The sequence below is a fragment of the Peromyscus eremicus genome, chromosome 10 (genome assembly GCF_949786415.1).
Source record: "Peromyscus eremicus chromosome 10, PerEre_H2_v1, whole genome shotgun sequence".
Taxonomy (NCBI): Eukaryota; Metazoa; Chordata; class Mammalia; order Rodentia; family Cricetidae; genus Peromyscus; species Peromyscus eremicus.
Genome location: NC_081426.1, coordinates 49,588,426 through 49,606,585, shown reverse-complemented (window position 1 = coordinate 49,606,585; position 18,160 = coordinate 49,588,426). Strand labels below are relative to the sequence as shown.

Here is an 18,160-nt window from a genome sequence, read left to right as displayed (position 1 = left end):
ATTTGATAGTCAGTTCTGACATAGTTATTTTTGAGTGTATCTTACTTTTTAATATGGTTTACATTAATAAACTATATTTTGGACATTTCCTCATAAATTCTGCTTTACTGTTCCAGGTTATTAGTTCATCAGGGAACTTTATAAAATTTAAGTACATAAAAATAGTCTTTTTTTTAGTTTTATACTGATGATGAAAATTTGTGTAAATTTTTAAAGGAATATAATGCCATTTTGTGTGTAATATAAACAACCACAATCAATGGCATCTGCATTTCACTTTAAATATTTAATTACCTGAGATGAAACAAGTGTAACTATTTTTCATGAAAGGAGACTAATTAATTTTGCATTGTAGTATGGCACAAAATGATATTTTCTTTGTATCAACTGAAGAAGGAACAATGAAAAATGAAAAATGACTCTTCTGGGACTTATCTAATTAAAAATAATTAAGAAGTTGGACTCAAGAGTGTTATGAGTATTAACACAATTGCTTCAAAGTATACACATCACAGTAATTCATAGACATTGAAATCTGTTTTGTTTTGTTTTTTTACAAGCTGTTTAACAATGGCAGAATAAAAGTAGCATTCCTAACAATTACGGTGACTCCTATTATACTGTTATATACTTGAGTCTATCTGCTGATGACTTCCAGCTGTTGCTAGTCATGGAAAAACACAGGAACTGTTGGTAACAATACTTCCAAAACATCTCTGAAAATATAGAAGATAAAGATAAGCGAGTAGAGTTGAAGCACGTCTTTATACTATTCTGGCAATTCTGTCCTTATCTAGTATATAATCCCCAATTAAAAAAAAATTAAAAGCCTGCACATCTTTTATTTTATTCATGATTCCATTACTTATCATTTTTAATTTTGCTGAGATTATTTTCTTAACATTGTCAGACTCTTTGCTTAAGTAATTGCTGATTAGAGAGTTTTTAAAAGTTTGTGAAATAAAATAAGTGTTGTATCTGAAGGTGTGTTTTTATTTCAAAGAACTGACCCTGTTTATGTTCTTCTCCATCTATGGGTCGCTAAAACATGTACTTTCAGCTTTCCAAAATCATAATCTGATGCTAATACATTTTTTTATTCTTCTCTCATATATTACATCGGAACTTCATTTCCCCTTCCTCCCCTCTGCCTGTCTCTCCCCACCTTCACCTCTCTTCTCCCTCAGATCCATGCCCCCTCTGTGTCCCATCAGAAAAAAGGAGACCTCCCAGGGACATCAACCAACCACAGTATAATATGTTACAATAAGCCCAGGTACATACCATCACATCAAGGCTGGATGAGGAAACACAGTAGGAGGAAAAGTTTCCCATAAATAGCCAAAAGAGCCGGCAACCACCCTGCTCCCACTGTTAGCTAATTCTTATGTCGTTCCATTATCCCTTTTTGAGTGACTACAATATTAGCACTCTAATCAGTAAGTTTTCATAGAACACTGCATTTGATACAATAGTGTCAAAGTTTTCTTTCAAATATAGTGCATATTATTTGAAAGAATATCATTTCCTCCCTCTTTATTTTGTTTAATCCCTCTTCTTTCTTCCATCCATTCTTTCTTATTTTCTCCTTTTATATGACTTTGTATTTCATGTAATCCAACACTAGCAGTAGGAAAAAGGAATTATTACCTGGAGATATCTTGGTTTGGTGTTCCTGTGTCACAGCAATTTAATAATCAAATTTCTTGGATCAAAATATTTAGTATAAAATATTCTATGAATTATTAATTTTATAATTGGATTTAAAATTGGTAAAAGAAAGTTAAATATCTATATAGGATAAGGATATTGGCAGGAAGATATTTCAGACAGTTAAGTTTTCTATTTTTGAGACAAGACAATTAAAAACATCTGTTGCAAATTCTCCCAGACCTCAAAGTTATGAAATTAAAGAACCATAAGAATTAATTAAATATTGATTAGATTTAAAGAAAAAGCATAAAACAATATATATGATTTTATTTAGTGGTGTGAAAGGAGATAACATCCATATAGACATTTTGTAAATAATGTATATCTATATCACTGCCTTACCATTTGGGATTGAACTCAGTTCCCAGAGAGTATTGGCTGAATTTAAGAACTTTATTCTTTGCTCCCAAATGGATTATGAAAAGTAGGAACAGTAACTTCACAATAGAAACACCCCCCCACACACACACACACACACATACTACAATTGCTGAAGTCCACCGTGATCAAGACATAGTGTCCATATAACACCTCCCTGGATGATGCAATAAAGCAACTCTACAGCTCTGATTTTCAGTGCAAACCCTATATGCCTGCTTCAAATGGAGAAACGGAGAAAACCACTAGAATGCAAGTATTAGATTGTTTAAATGTGCATATTAAAGTGTCTAAGGTACTAAGACATTGGTATAATCAGAGGAGAACATGATAATACAAAAGCTAAATACAACTGTTATTGTGAATTGGATCCTGCAACAGTGAAACAATCTTCTTGGGAGGCTGGGTATATCTGAATGAAATCCACAGATGAGCAGTGCTAATGGTCTAGTGGTTTTTGTTTTTTGTTTTACTATATATAATACATATTATATCATATACTATATGTTATATATGGGAGATTATGTCATATATATATATATATATATATATATATATATATAGAGAGAGAGAGAGAGAGAGAGAGGGAGAGTTACGAGAGTTACACATACATACACATGTATATGATTATGTAAATGATTATGTAAACTGTTGTTTGGGTATTTTGTGGAATATCAAGAACTCAGATTCTGTGGTATTTCTAGGTTACTAAAATTTTTCTGAAATGCAAAACAAATCAAAAAAGTTAACAAATTCTCCCACATTCACATGTATATACATCCACTAATTTATATATATGCATATAATTTCACATAGGTCAATAACTTAACATATCCCTCTTTATACATTAGATAACTGTGGGTTTAGAAACTGTTGGAAGCAGACATTTCATAAATAATTTCTTATATATATATACTATATTTATAGTATGTTTATATAAATATATCTAAACATATGTATTCCTCAAACATACTCAATTCTCTTAAGAAAAAGAGTGAACACACATGTGTATGTGTATACTTACATAATTAAGCTTAAGTATAAAATATTTAGAGGAAGAGTTATAAATCAGACTTTTAGACCTTTAGTCTCTATTCCAGAACATCTTTATAATAACAATGTTCTTATTAGTACATAATTTCTCTAAACCCTTAGATTCATTGTCTGGGAATGGAGATAATACTGATGTCATACAGCATTTTCTAAGGTTTACTCATGATGATATATACAAAATGTTTTTCCCACTGGTCCATGTCCAGAGTTGTTCAACAGTCATTGATGATATTAATCTTTATTTTACCATGAACATGCTATTATCTATGTATTATAAAGCAAGTGTTGCAAAAATGTGTGATCAATTACTATACACCAGTTGGTTACAGTATAGTATACCCCACTGTTTTGATAAGGAAATGGTTAAAGTAATTTGTCCACATTTAGAACAGCTCCTAAAACAGCATCTGTCTGTTAAATAAGACCTAACTAGTTCCAAATTCTGCATTCCCTCTTTTAGATTTCTTAGTTAATTTTCTTTGTTTGTGGGTTCAATGTAATTAGAACAAATGAAAATTAACCACAGACATAACATGACTAGCATATTGAATATCTTCTTAATAAAAGTCTATTTGTATTTTAATTTGTGTTTCAATTTTTAACAGTTAACTTAGCCTGAGGAAGAAGAAACAAATTATTCTACCTAAGACTTTATCTGATGCAATGCTTCCAGCTTTATTGAATTTCTTTTGGAAGTTCTTAACATTTCTCATTGTTTTCATAGTCCTAATAATTCCTGTGTTAATAAATGCCTTTAGGGGTTTACAATATTGTCATTTACTGAGCTATTTTCCTTTGTAAAATCTAATTATATTATCCATAACTGTATAGAACACATTTCAATAAACATAAAGGTGTTAGATTATATAATAATTAAATCTTGACAGATTATGTATAGATCATATATATTATGACAGAAAATAGATTTGCCATTGAATGAATAATTTTTACTGCATTTGTTCCAAAATTAAGATAATTATTTAAAAATTGGGAGAAATAGGATAATGATAAATTTGAGTTACTTTGATAATGTGTTCAGTGGTTAGAGGATCATGAAGTAATTGTGGAAGACAGCAAGGAAGTTGTTGGGTGACATTTACTCCCCCAGGACCTCTCTCTGAGCCACTTGTTCATGTATTGTTTATGGTTACTAGTTTATACCTTTTCCTTTCTCTGTTTTCTGGCAATTCAACCAAGCTAGTGCTCATAATGGGCTAATCTATATCCCTTCCCCTTGCAGTGAACTGAAATAGGAGCAGAATACATTACACTCGAAATCAGGGACATTTCAAGGATAGTAGTAGGGAAAGTGTTTCTGACAATGTTTTGGATTATATTTAATCATGTAGTAATGCAGCTGGCATTATATTATTTATTCTTCAATTATTAAATTAACTTTCTGGCAGTATTATACCTTCAACCACTATATATATATATATATATATATATATATATATATATATATATATATATATATATATATATATATAATGTATATATAATACATATATATATGTTCTTTTTTTTTCTTCTTCAAAATTTCAGTAAGAAATTCATTTTAAGTAAAATTTTTATCCCACTGCTTGCTTCTTTCCTCTCTCCAATGTACCCTAGACCTCTGGAAATGTGTATGAGGGTAACATACATTATGGTCCTACTCTGATGGAATGCACCGTTATGTCAATATGTTTCCAGGGTTACAGTTTCTTCATTTGTATATTAGCAATGCAAAATTTCTATTTTTAGGTGAGATTATTTAATTCTATAGATTGTTTTAAACATTCCTTGTCAAAGTTCTACAAATGCACTCCAAAATTTTAAAATTTACCTATCAGTTTACATAAGGATACTGGATCCTATGCTGTCAGGTAGCTCATAATACCATACAAAGACTTATAAAAGTCATATAAAGGGTTATGAATGTTAAAGTAGCAATAGGGGCATTGACATACAACAGTAGACTTGTTTCTCCAGTCATGAGCTGCTTATTGTTGAAGTCATTTACAGAAACATCAAGGGATAGGGCTGAGGAGACACGTTAGAATTCAAAGCACTTGACATATAAACATGAGGGCCATGTGAAAGCTTGATGGCTGTGGTGACCTACTAATAATTCCATTGGTGAGAAGACAGAAAAGGATACCAGATCCAACTGACTAGACAGAACAGCAAAACAGGCAAGCTGAGGCTTCGTAGAAAGACTCTTTCTCAACATATAAGAAGAGATCCATGGACGAACACAACAAAATGACAACCTACAGTCTGCAAAGACATATGCACATATGTACACTTATACCCCAACATATTTATGTATAACTAATATGCATTTAAGCACAAATGCATACCACAGAAAAATACATACACAAAAAAGAAATGCCAAAGGACAATACTATCTTTTCCTTTTCATGTGTAATTCATCTATACTTGCTGATGTAGAGTAGATTTGAATGAATATAATTCTAATATCTTTGAAGAGACAGCCATGGGTTTAGGTTAGTCACCAGATAGTTGTTGCTGGAGAATTTCTCTCCAGCTCCCGCCACCAAGTCCCGCCAGTCTCAGAGCCCACTTATAAAATAAACACACAGACTCTTACATTATTTAAACTGCTTGGCCATTAGCTCAGGCCTGTTATTGTCTAGCTCTTACTCTTATATTTAGCCCATTTCTATTAATCTTTACTTTGCCACATGGCTCATGGCTTACTGGTACCTTACATCTTCCTTGTCCTGATGGCGGCTCGCAGTGTCTCTCTCTCAGCCTTCCACTTCCCAGAATTCTTTTCCTTGTCCCGCCTATACTTCCTGCCTAGCCAATGGCCAATCAGTGATTTATTTACTGACCAATCAGCAACACACTTGACATACAGATCATCCCACAGCACTTCCCCTTTTCTTTTCTTAAAAAGGAAGGTTTTAACTTTAACATAGTAAAATTACATATAACAAAACAATTATCAAGCAAGAATTACAGTTACAATATTAAAGAAGAGATCCTATCTATCTTATATTTGTAAGTTTAAGGTTTTATATCTAACTTATCTTTTATTATAACTAAGGAAAATTGTAAGTATCTAGTCTTTAACCACATCAAAGACCTCAGAAGGATATATTACTACCTGAGAAATGGAGAAGGATATAAGCAACTTTTAGGAGTCTTGTAGGGTAGACAGAGATAGTTGGCAGCCTGGACAGTCATTTAAAGTTCTCTTGTAAAGTTGGGGCATCTGTCTTTAGCCCACAGGCCTAGAGTCTCTTATTTACTTTTTTCTGTGTCCTGTAGAATGTCTGGCAGTTTTCTCTGCAAAGCAGGAACCTGAAGGACCATTTTGTCAAGCAAAGTTTAGTGGTCACCTTTGTATGGGTCCTGTATGTCCAGTTGATCAGGCAGTCCAAGCAAGAACAGTTTTTTGCCCAAATGGCTATTTTTGTCAAGGTGAAGATAAATTTCGTATGGAGTGTCTTTGATGTCCATCCTCCTCTCTGAAGTAAATCGGTGTTGTCAGGAGCAGACATGTCTCACTGTCCAGAAAGTCTAAATTTTTAAAACATTTTAAATGTCATATTTTGTAGGTCTTTGAAGTGTTTGAAGACCACCTATCTATCTGAAATATAACTATGTATACCTAGAAGACTTAATTAACATGGCTACAAATATGATTATCATAGATGACTAATTATTAATCTATTTTTTAATTATTTATTATAATTTTAAATAAGTTACATAAACATAATACCTCAAACAAGAATAGAAATATATATACAGTATAACAAAATTAAGTTTAAATTTGTATCAATAAACTAAAATCTATAGTAATGTAAAACATTTTAAATAAGTTGTTACTCTTTAAAAGTAGGTTTATTAATCTATCCTTTTATTCTATCATATCTAAACTATCTCCTTTTTTGTTTTAGAAAGAGATTGTATTTATAATCAACCTGATTTAAATAAAAATATTGTTTTTTTTTTGTCCCACACCAGAGGGCTCTTCTGATTTGGGACACAAGAATCTTTTAACCATTTTTTTTTTTTTTTGAGCAATATGTCTGGGTTTAGAGGGGGAGTGAGCCAATTCCATCTCTAAAGCCAGCTTGGTATATTTGGGAATTTGGGCGTAGCTTCTCTTACTACTTCCTGTTGGAGGGGGGCGCTGTATCTTCTGGAGACAGAAAGAAAATTTTAGGATCATGGAGTAGTCCGTGAGGCTGTATCGTCTGAGCCAGTTGACTTGAAACCATTCTGGATGTTGAATCATCTGGGCCATGGTGTCATTGGAGACCTTTTAGGGGGTCTTGGCTGGTCAAACCTGATGTATCTTAATCTGGAACAAATCCATAGTCTCTGGCTTTTTGTGGAAACAAGAGCAGAGACTCCTTTTCAAAGTAACATATCCTTATATCCAAATTTTGAAGTTAAGGTACCTTTAAAATATACATTTTGGCATAACTCAACAGCTTTTACAATCAAATGTTTTTTTGCAGTTATGAATATCAAAGAGAACATAATCCAGATTTTCTGTGTGGTAGCCATCTTTACGTGGCTTATTTTTTTTATATTAGCTTGAGCCTATTGTTTTAAACTGTAGCCTTCTAAGCCTGAAACGGCACTGGCGCTGTGGCTGCTGGTTCCGCCCACTTTAGCTTCCCAACATGGCGGCGGTCCGCTTTCCGCCAGCTCTGGGAGCCATAACTCTCAGAAATAGTGGGTCTATATTTTTACCAAAGTAGCGTGTAGCCCAGAAACCTCTTTTTTTTTTTTTTTGTTTTGTGCTAGCAAAGGCTAAATTCACCACATAGCTTAATGTGCCATTCGCAGAGGCCTCATTCCCGCCATACGGCGGCAGGTCGAGCACGCACCCTAGGAACCCGCCAGTAGCTCAAACCAGCAGCTGCCGCTCATTTGAGAGAGACAATTAGGAAGCTGTTTTTAGCTCCGTTTTAGAATCTTTTTACTCAGGTGTTAGGTGGAAACTCTTGCCAACACGTTGGGCACCATTTGTTGCTGGAGAATTTCTCTCCAGCTCCCGCCACCAAGTCCCGCCAGTCTCAGAGCCCACTTATAAAATAAACACACAGACTCTTACATTATTTAAACTGCTTGGCCATTAGCTCAGGCCTGTTATTGTCTAGCTCTTACTCTTATATTTAGCCCATTTCTATTAATCTTTACTTTGCCACATGGCTCATGGCTTACTGGTACCTTACATCTTCCTTGTCCTGATGGCGGCTCGCAGTGTCTCTCTCTCAGCCTTCCACTTCCCAGAATTCTTTTCCTTGTCCCGCCTATACTTCCTGCCTAGCCAATGGCCAATCAGTGATTTATTTACTGACCAATCAGCAACACACTTGACATACAGATCATCCCACAGCAGATAGTATTTGAAAAACAGAAAATAAGAAATAACAATTTATTAATGCAGTAATATAGTCTCACAAATAAATTACTTAAACAAAGTCTACTTAGAAATGTTTTATAACAATATGTGATCACATGCCAAAATCAAAGAATGTGTATAATGTAAATAAGCCAGTATTAGATCTTCCTTAAACATAAAGTCTTTAGCTGTTGCCTTTATATATGCAGAGTAATCATCTTTCCAACAGTTCTTAAAATATTAATGACCATTTTTATAGGTTTTCTTAAGCAATCATGGAAGCAAAGACAATGCAAAGTTAATGTACTGAGTAGGTCATCCATTCCCTCCTGGGAAACATTATTCCCTGCATTGCATTTGTTTAACTCTCCGGGGCTACATTTTTCTAATAATGTGCATGGATAGTTCCATTATTGCCCAACATAGTTGAACATTAATGAATCACTCAACATAAGAAGAATAATTTCCCACATTCTTCTGCAGTTTCTAGGAATTTATAGTAGCAGTGAAGTATGCATTTGGGAATCTTTGGGAACAGTCATTCTTACTCTGATCTGGTGTGCCTTGTTGCATTCATGAACAAAGTACTATGTAACACAGAGGGTCTTGAGGTATTTTTCCTTTTAAAAATGTGAATTTGAACAGACAATTTTTCTTTTCTCTCTCTTCTCTTCTCTTCTCTTCTCTTCTCTTCTCTTCTCTTCTCTTCTCTAATTTCCTTTTCATTAATTGAAAACAAATTCTTCTTTCATGAAAATACATTCTGACCACAGTTTCTCCTCCCTACACTGTTCCCAGCTCCTCTCACCTCACATATTTTCAAGATCCACACCACTCCCTCCAGAAAAGAGCAGGTCACCAAGAGACAGCAATTAAACAGGACAAAACAGGATACAATAAGAAAAACAAAAGCCCTCATATTGATGCTGAACAATGCAAACCAGTAAGAGGAAAAAAGTCCCAAGAGCAGGCAAAATAGATACATACCTGCTCTCACAGGTCCCCTCAAAACACCATGCTATCTGACATATACTTTACCTTTTCCTGTTCAACTGCCCAATGTTTGCAGGAAACGTAAAAGGAAACAACGTAAAACATCAGAAAGTTCATATGAATTCATCTAAGAAACCCATCTGTATTAAAGAACTTGTCCAAATTCTTCAATTAAAGGTGTCCATAATAATTTGTGAGATAATTTGGGGAAATTCAACTTTGTAGTATAATTTTATTTTTGTCAGGCTATGATCATGAACTTTCTATGAACCATGTGCACAAACATGCTCTTTGAAAGATGACATATGACATTTGGCTAGTCAATGGATGGAATTTCCTAATGCCTGCTCTTGTGAGCATATCGAGAGGCTCATAGCAATCAAGCTTTCATAAGGAAATTCCAAAACAGCTTCGGTTGTGAGAATATGTTTACAGACCTCTGGTTGTGGTATGAATTGAAAAAGATTCTCACTTACTGACAGTCACACCTGTGTGTTAGTCCTTCCTTTGTTTTAAAAGTGATACTGTAGTTTGTATATATGTATGTATATATAACTGCATCATTTCTCCATTCCCTTTCATTCCTTAAACCTCTCCAATTTACTCCTTTCTTATTTTCATTCAAATTCATGACCTCATTTACTTTAAGTGTATAAACATGTATGCATGTGTGCTTTTGTGTGTACAGGTGAGTGTGTATGTGATATATTTCTATTTATAAATGTGTACATAAAATCTGCTCAGTAAGTATAATATTGCCTACATGTCAGACAGAGATGAATAGAATTCCACTTTCATTTCCAGTGAACCTCTTTTTCCCTCACTTTATCTGTTTGATGAAATCTGTTGCCATATTAATTTTCACCCTCATGCAGAAAACTCAAAGCAGCCTACAGCCAACATTCAAACTAACCAGTAACTGAGCCCTGAAGTCAAAGTCATGCCAGAAGCCTGGGAAGTGGTATTAGAAGAGAGTGACCCTTAAACCCACCTCTCTAGAGAGTACAATAACTGTGATCTTTGCCATGAGAATCTACTGTCAAAAGATAAAGTTCAAGCACACTCAGGCTTTTGACTCACATAGTAATAAAGTCATAATTATTTACTACTTTTAGCCATTAAGATCTTAAACAATTTGTTGTTATGTACATAAAAAGTATAACACCTATATTATTCTATAGACAAATGTTACAAAATCAGCAAAAATCAATGATTTGTTTGTAATCTTGTTTTCAAATAAATGTTATTTCCAATTTAAAACAGACTGTATTTTCAAAAACCATCCATAGTTAGCACAATATTGGTACTCTCCTCCAATACAAATGGTGCTGAAGAATATTAAAGTAATAAAATTTAAGAAATTAAACCTCCTCTGCCAATTTATACTTTTTTATATTTACTAAATTTTTATTGATATGAAAACTGACTCTCCTGGGTTATTAAACTTGGATATATGGGCACTGGTACAGACTTGAAGATAAATCAGATATCTTATATTTATAAATTCTTTGCAATATTTTTTAACATTTTAAGACATACAAATTCAATATTGTATTGTAAGAACACAATAAATGTATAATATTTATATTGAGACTCTTCCATATTTCTACTGTCACAGATATTACATTTTAAATATTTTATATGTCAGGAGAGTAATGAAAAATTATAAAAGTAATATTAAATAAAACTAACAAGTTGAAAATAAACTTATGTATACAGAGGTAAATGGTCTACTTAAAAATTATAAATATAATCTTTACCATTTTTCATGAGGAAAATTTTAAATTATTGAACATTAGTGATTTCCTAAAGGGAACACCATCAAATAATTGGTTTTATTTATGATTTTTTAAAAATATTCTTTGTTGTTGTTGCTGCTGTTTTTGAGACAAACTACTCTGTGTAGCCCTGGCTGTCCTGAAACTATGTAGACCAGGATGGCCTCAAATTCAGAGATCTGCTTGTGAACCTCTTTTTGCTTCTGATTGCTGCACTAAGGATGTGTGCCACCATGACAATATATTATTTTAATTATTCTTATACATCTAGTTTATTTTTCTAAGAGACAACTAATTTCATTAATGTTTAAAAATAAAATTAGGGGTTGGGGATTTAGCTCAGTGGTAGAGCGCTTGCCTAGCAAGTGCAAGGCCCTGGGTTCGGTCCTCAGCTCCGACAAAAAAAAAAAAAAAAAAAAAAAAAAAAAAAAAAAAATTAAATCTATTTAAATATAAATCTAAATCTTGTTTTATTTAGGCTAGTTAATCTTAATTAAATACAATATTAAAAAACTTTAAGTGATTTAACTATATAAATTATATAAAATAAAAATTAATATAATGATTATTTATATATTTTTAGACATAATCTAAGATGAATCAACTATGATATCTACACAAAAGTAATCATAAATTTTGTTTGATCTTATGAAACTATATTTTTGAATGAATAGCAACACTTTTAAAGGGAAACTACTTTGAACAGTGTACATAATTTCCACATTAGTGTATATAATACTAATAGTATGACTTCATTTGAAGCATATATATATATATATATATATATATATATATATATATATATATATATGTAACATTTAATGAGAACAAAGATCCTTAATTTGAAAAATGGCAGCTAAATACAGATTGGAGGATGCTAGGGGAGGGAAAGGAAGGCAGATAATATAATTCATCTCTAAATAAGAGCAATTTTTCAAGAGAACTGATATTTGTTAATTTTTTTCTTATCCAAAACAATTTTAAAAATTGAATATATTCTTCCCTTCTCCAGCACCCTTCTAGATCCTTTCCTCCTCCCTTGCTACCCAAATTTAGTTTTTCTAAAAAAAGAGAAAAAAAAAACAAGCCAAAATCTAATGCCATAGTAAAATCCTCCCAAAGAAAACAAAATAAAACCACACATCAGCAAGAAATAAAACAACAAATTGTAATCAAATAAAAGCTTACTAAAAGACAGTGGAGCCCTTTATATGTTGGTCAAATACTCCTCGACATGAGGTCTGCCCTGCAGTAGTTGATCAACAAAATGTACTCCATTGGAAAAAAATGATTTTCCCTTTCCCAACATTTATAAATGCCAGTTCAGTTGTTTTCAACTACCTTAATGGCTGGGCTTTCATTTGTTTTTTAATACAACAAAATAAAATATAATATGATAAAATAATAGCCTATCACACCAAAGTTGGACAAGACCAACCAACAGAAGGAAAAGAGCCCAAGAGACGGCACAAGAATCAGAGATCCACTCATTCTTACACTCAGGAATCCCATCAAAGCACTACACCGAAAGCCATAAGTGTAGAGGACCTGGTGCAAACTCATGAATGCCCTTTATGTGCTGCTCCAGTCTCTGTGAGTTCCTATGAGCTTTGCTCAGGTTGGTTTAGCAGGCCTTCTTTTCTTGGCATCCTCCATCCCTTCTAGCTCTTAACACCTTTTTGCCTCTTCTTCTTTAGGGTTTCCTGAGCCTTGAGGAGAAGGAATTGACGAAGGCCTCCCTTTAAAGGCTGAGTGTTCCAAAGTCTTCCACTCTCTGTGTAATGTCTGGCTGTGAATTTCTGTATTTGTTACCATGTGCTGCAGGAGGAAGCTTCTCCAGTGATGGCCGAATAAAACACGAATCTGTTAAGTATAACAGAATATCATTAGGAGTCATTTTATCATTACATTTTTGGAGAAATATTGTCTGGTTTTATGGTAGGATCCTAGGCTAGCTATTCTCCAGTTTTTCATCACACAAGCAATTACTTTTTAAACATTGCCAGTCAAATTTTAAATATCTGTCATTTTGGGACTAATTTGGACAATTAATGGAAGAGTCATTATTTCTTTTGCAAAATTCTTACTCTAAGTGATGATTGACATGACAGAATTACTTTCTTCTACAGTTATTTACAGTAAATTGCATATTGTTTTATTTAAAAATGCAAATAAAATTTGTGTTATTGATTTGTACTATACTTTGTTTTTGAAATAAAGGTGTTAATAAGATATTTTGTTAAATAAACTTTTGGTCAAATTATTGCAAGCAGCCAAAACATGTGTTTTTTATCTCAAATATCATTGTATTATGCTAGTGTTTCCTAAGATGTAAAATTTTCCCTTGTTAATATAAATATTAAGCTAAATTTCAGTATCTATGTAATTAACTAAAGTGTTATGTAAATGTTTCACTTATATTATTTGAATTTATGTAAAATCTAAACTTGATATTGAAAATAAGATTTTAAGATAAATTTTATTATATAGGAATAAAACTAAATTAAAGAACTTAGGCAGCTAAAGTTAGACTTTGATTATTTATTTCTTTATGTAATTTTCTCTATGTTAACTGGATAATTACATTGAAAATATTCAACAAAGTTGCATAGTTCATGCTAATCTTCAAGTTTAATTTTGACATTTATATCCCTAACCTGGCAATGTCAAAGTAGTCAATAACCTATAGCTAAATTGTGGGTAGGTCCCAGGCAGGGGGGAGGGGAACCTGTAGTACTATATTACACTAATAAATGGACATATTATGAAAATAATTCTTAATGATTTATTGATATGCATATATATCAGAGCATTGTTTAACCATCTTCAGAGAATCTTCTGCAGTACATACCCTGATATATTAACACAGAGCCTCCAAACTGGTCAAACCGCTGAGAATAGAGGAGTATGGAGCCCCTAGTCCTAAAAGGGACATTCACATTAGACCTTTTTACTATAAGGCTTAGAATCTCAAGTTTTTTTTCTCCTAGGTGAGAGGGTAGAAATATTTTGTTTAAGAAGCAGAGGTAGGAAGTAACACTAAGGAAACAGTGTTTTGCAGATATAAGAGCACAGATGTATATATGAACTCTCAGTGAATGTGATGGCATGCACGGACTTGTGCAAGCTCCAGTCAAAAAACATCCCAGCATAGAGTAGGGAATGTTGACATGAAATTTCAATACTAACTAAGGAACTATTGACATCTTACAGCTGTGGGAGCAGAAGAACCAGGGTTTTTTTTTGTTGTTTGTTTGTGTTTGTATGTTTAATTATGTGATCCCTGTTAGGTTGACAATATACTACCAAGACTGGCTGCCCAACAGAAACTGAACTTGCCGGGTGTGCTGGCTAGTCTGTACCAACTTGCCATGCAAACTAGAGTTAACTGAAAGGAGGGAACCTCAGCTGAGAAGTTGCCTCCATAAGATTCAACTTTAAGGAATTTTATATACTGATTGATGGGGGAGGGCCTACCCCATGCTGGGTGGTTCCATCCCTGGACTGGTTGGTCGTCCTGGGTTCTATAAGAAAGCAGGCTGAGCAAGCTGGACAAAGCAATCCAGTAAGAAGAACCCCTCCATGACCACTGTATCAACCCTGCCTCCAGGTTCCTGACCTGTTTGAGTTTTTGTCCTGACTTCCTTCAGTGATGAACAGTGCTTTGCAAATGTAAGCCAAGTAAACCCTTTTCTCCCCAACTTTCCCTTTGGCCATGGTGTTTCATTGCAGAAATAGAAACCCCAACTAAAACATGGGGAAGGAAAAGAAACAGAAAAGAAATTGAATAAAGTCAAAGTCAAAGTTAGGTGGGAAGAGACATGTATTTTATTTGATTCCACATCAAAACAAGCAGGCAATCAAGATTTAGCATAACATGTTTTTACACTCCAAAGATCCAGGTTTATATCAGAGGACTAAAAAAAAAAAAAAAAAAAAAAAAAAAAAAAAAAAAAAAAAACCCACAGAACAGAGCAGCAAATAGTATTATGTATGAGTATGAAGTGGTGAGAAATGATTAACTGAAAAATAAAAATAAGGGCAGAGAGGCTGGAGAGAGTTCAGCAATTAAGAGCACTTCCTGCTTTTCCAGAAGACTTGAGTTATGTTTTCTACTACCATATCAGGCCACTGATAACCCTGTGTAACTCCAGCTTCAGAAGATCCCTCTGGCCTCCCTCCACAGGTACTTGCACTCAACTGCACTTATCCACATGCAGAAATACACACCTCTACATAAGAGAAGTTAAACAAAAAAAATGGATATGAGGCAGAGACAACAGGATTGGCTGATTTCTCACTAAGAAAACCATCAAAATCCTCTGAAAGAATAAAAGACATACTTGCATCTAATATTTAATTTGGACAAAAACATTTCATAAGGATGAACAAGAGGTAAAGAGATAAAGAGAAGTACATAGAGTTGGAATTTGTAAGTGACCTAAACTGATTTTTTACAACGTGAGAGGAATTTATGGCCATTTTAACATAAAAACTACAGCTTCTGCTCGCTTCGGCAGCACATATACTAAAATTGGAACGATACAGAGAAGATTAGCATGGCCCCTGCACAAGGATGACACGCAAATTCGTAAAGCGTTCCATATGTTTCAACAGACTGCTGGCAATGGTCGAGATACAGCCAGAACTGACCTACTCTGATGATGGGATGGTCAAACACCCTAATTGTCGTGCTAGAAACCTCATCCAACTACTGAGGGATCTGGATGCAGAGATCCATGGCTAGGTCCCGGGTGGATCTCTGGGAGTCCAATTAGCGAGAATGAGGAGGGTTTATATGAGCGAGAATTGTTGAGACCAAGGTTGGATAAAGCACAGGGACAAATAGCCAAACGAATGGAAACACATGAAATATGAACCAATGGCTGAGGGGTCACCAACTGGATCAGGCCCTCTGAATGGGTGAGACAGTTGATTGGCTTGATCTGTTTGGGAGGCATCCAGGCAGTGGGACCGGGTCCTGTGCTCATTGCATGAGTGGGCTGTTTGAAACCTGGGGCCTATGCAGGATCACTTGGCTCAGCCTGGGAGGAGGGGACTGGGCCTACCTGGACTGAGTCTACCAGGTTGATCTCAGTCCCTGGGGGAGGCTTTGCCCTGGAGGAGGTGGGAATGGGAGGTGGGCTGGGGGGAAGGGGAGAGTGGCAGGAGGGGGGGAGAACAAGGGAATCCGTGGCTGATATGTAGAACTGAATTGTATTGCAAAATTTAAAAAAAAATTAAAAAAAGAAAATTACATATATTATACATATATTTTATGATTATGTATATTTCCTAAATATATTACATACATATTTTATACGTTTATATTGCATGTTCAGACATTTAAATGAAGAAATAAAACCATAAAAAATACAAAAAAAAACCAAACAAACAAAAAAACCCTACAGCTTACACAAACTGGCTGGGCCTGTGTCTCTAAATGTTTAATATTAGGTAACACTGATAAGTTTTTAATGCTAGAATTCGAATTTTACTCTTTAAGTGATTACTCTGCTAGTTAAAGATTTACCATGTACTTTCTTTAGTCCCATTTACATCACAGAATGCATTTGAGACAGTATATTTTCCAAAATTCTTTTAATTTTAATTGATCAAAATCTCACTGGAAAAAAAATGAAAATTTGTGTGCTATAATTCTAATGATCATTTCTTGGTGCAACACATTTTATTAATATCTTCCACATATACATGAGATGTTAGAGTTTCTCAGGGATCCAGTAGTTTAGTACTGACAGAAGAGCAGTGATGAATCAAGTTTTCTATGGAAAAACTGAAGCATAAGATAGACAAATATCCACAATTCTATTTGGGTAGCAGGAAATATTTAAGTAATTCCAAATTACCTAGTCCACACAAACAGAAATTCTTCTAAAATTTTAAAACACTGTATTTTACTGTTCCCCTATTGCTTAGCTAATGAAGATGTTCGCTACCAATATATGAAAATGTGTTAAATATTGATTTATTGAATGAGATTTCATAAATGATATCATTATAAAAGTTAACCCAATAAGAATCAATAGCAAAATACAACCCAGGACTTTAGTTGGAAGAATCTAATAATTATGTCTTTTTTTCTGCTTGTTAAATTGAATTGTCCCAGATTTGATATGTAACTTTCAAAAAAAGATATAAATTAGGTGAGGGCCCAACCCAACCTGTTAAACAGTCCTGAATGAGGAAATGAATATTGCGAATTAAAAGATATGAAAAATAGAGACATAAACTTAAAGAAAATGACAGAGACTCAGGATAGCTTAGGGAGAGCTCTGAGTCAATACCACGGCAACTCTGAGTTTATTTCACACAGTCTTTTATAACCAAAGCAAGGGGGGGCAAAAGACCTCACCATCTCAAGGACATCATGGTTCAAGATACAAACAAGTGTAAACACCTCCTTAATTCCCAGGACATCTGGTAACCATGTCTTTGGCAAAACATCCTGTTATCCAACCTTGAAGAATAAGACATCTAGTAACCACACCTTTGGCAAAATATGCTATTGTCCGGCCTAAGAGAGCAATGATAAGCTTGAACTATCTGACCTTGAGTCAAGATGGAATCAAGGCACAAACTGGGGTGACTGTGGGCTCCCACAATTAGGGTAATGTAAGAGTAGTGTGGATCACAGATAAGTTCACCTCTATTGAGGTAAAACTCCAGTAAAGGGAGGGCGATTTATCCATATATCTCACTGCTGAACAGAGGAACTTGTTTTGGAATAATTAAAATACCACACCACAATGTTAATTAGACAACATTCTCTCATTTAAGTTACTTCACATCATAATATATATATATATATATATATATATATATATATATATATATATATATATATATATAT

The 18,160-nt window shown here is 33.9% G+C and overlaps 1 non-coding gene across 1 annotated transcript; it reads left to right on the top strand.

Annotated features, from left to right (window-relative positions):
- Window positions 1–15,793: 15,793 nt before the first annotated feature.
- On the top strand, window positions 15,794–15,900 carry LOC131921352 (U6 spliceosomal RNA). Its single transcript, XR_009381972.1, has one exon. It is a non-coding gene; the product is annotated as a U6 spliceosomal RNA (small nuclear RNA).
- The last annotated feature ends 2,260 nt before the right edge of the window (window positions 15,901–18,160 follow it).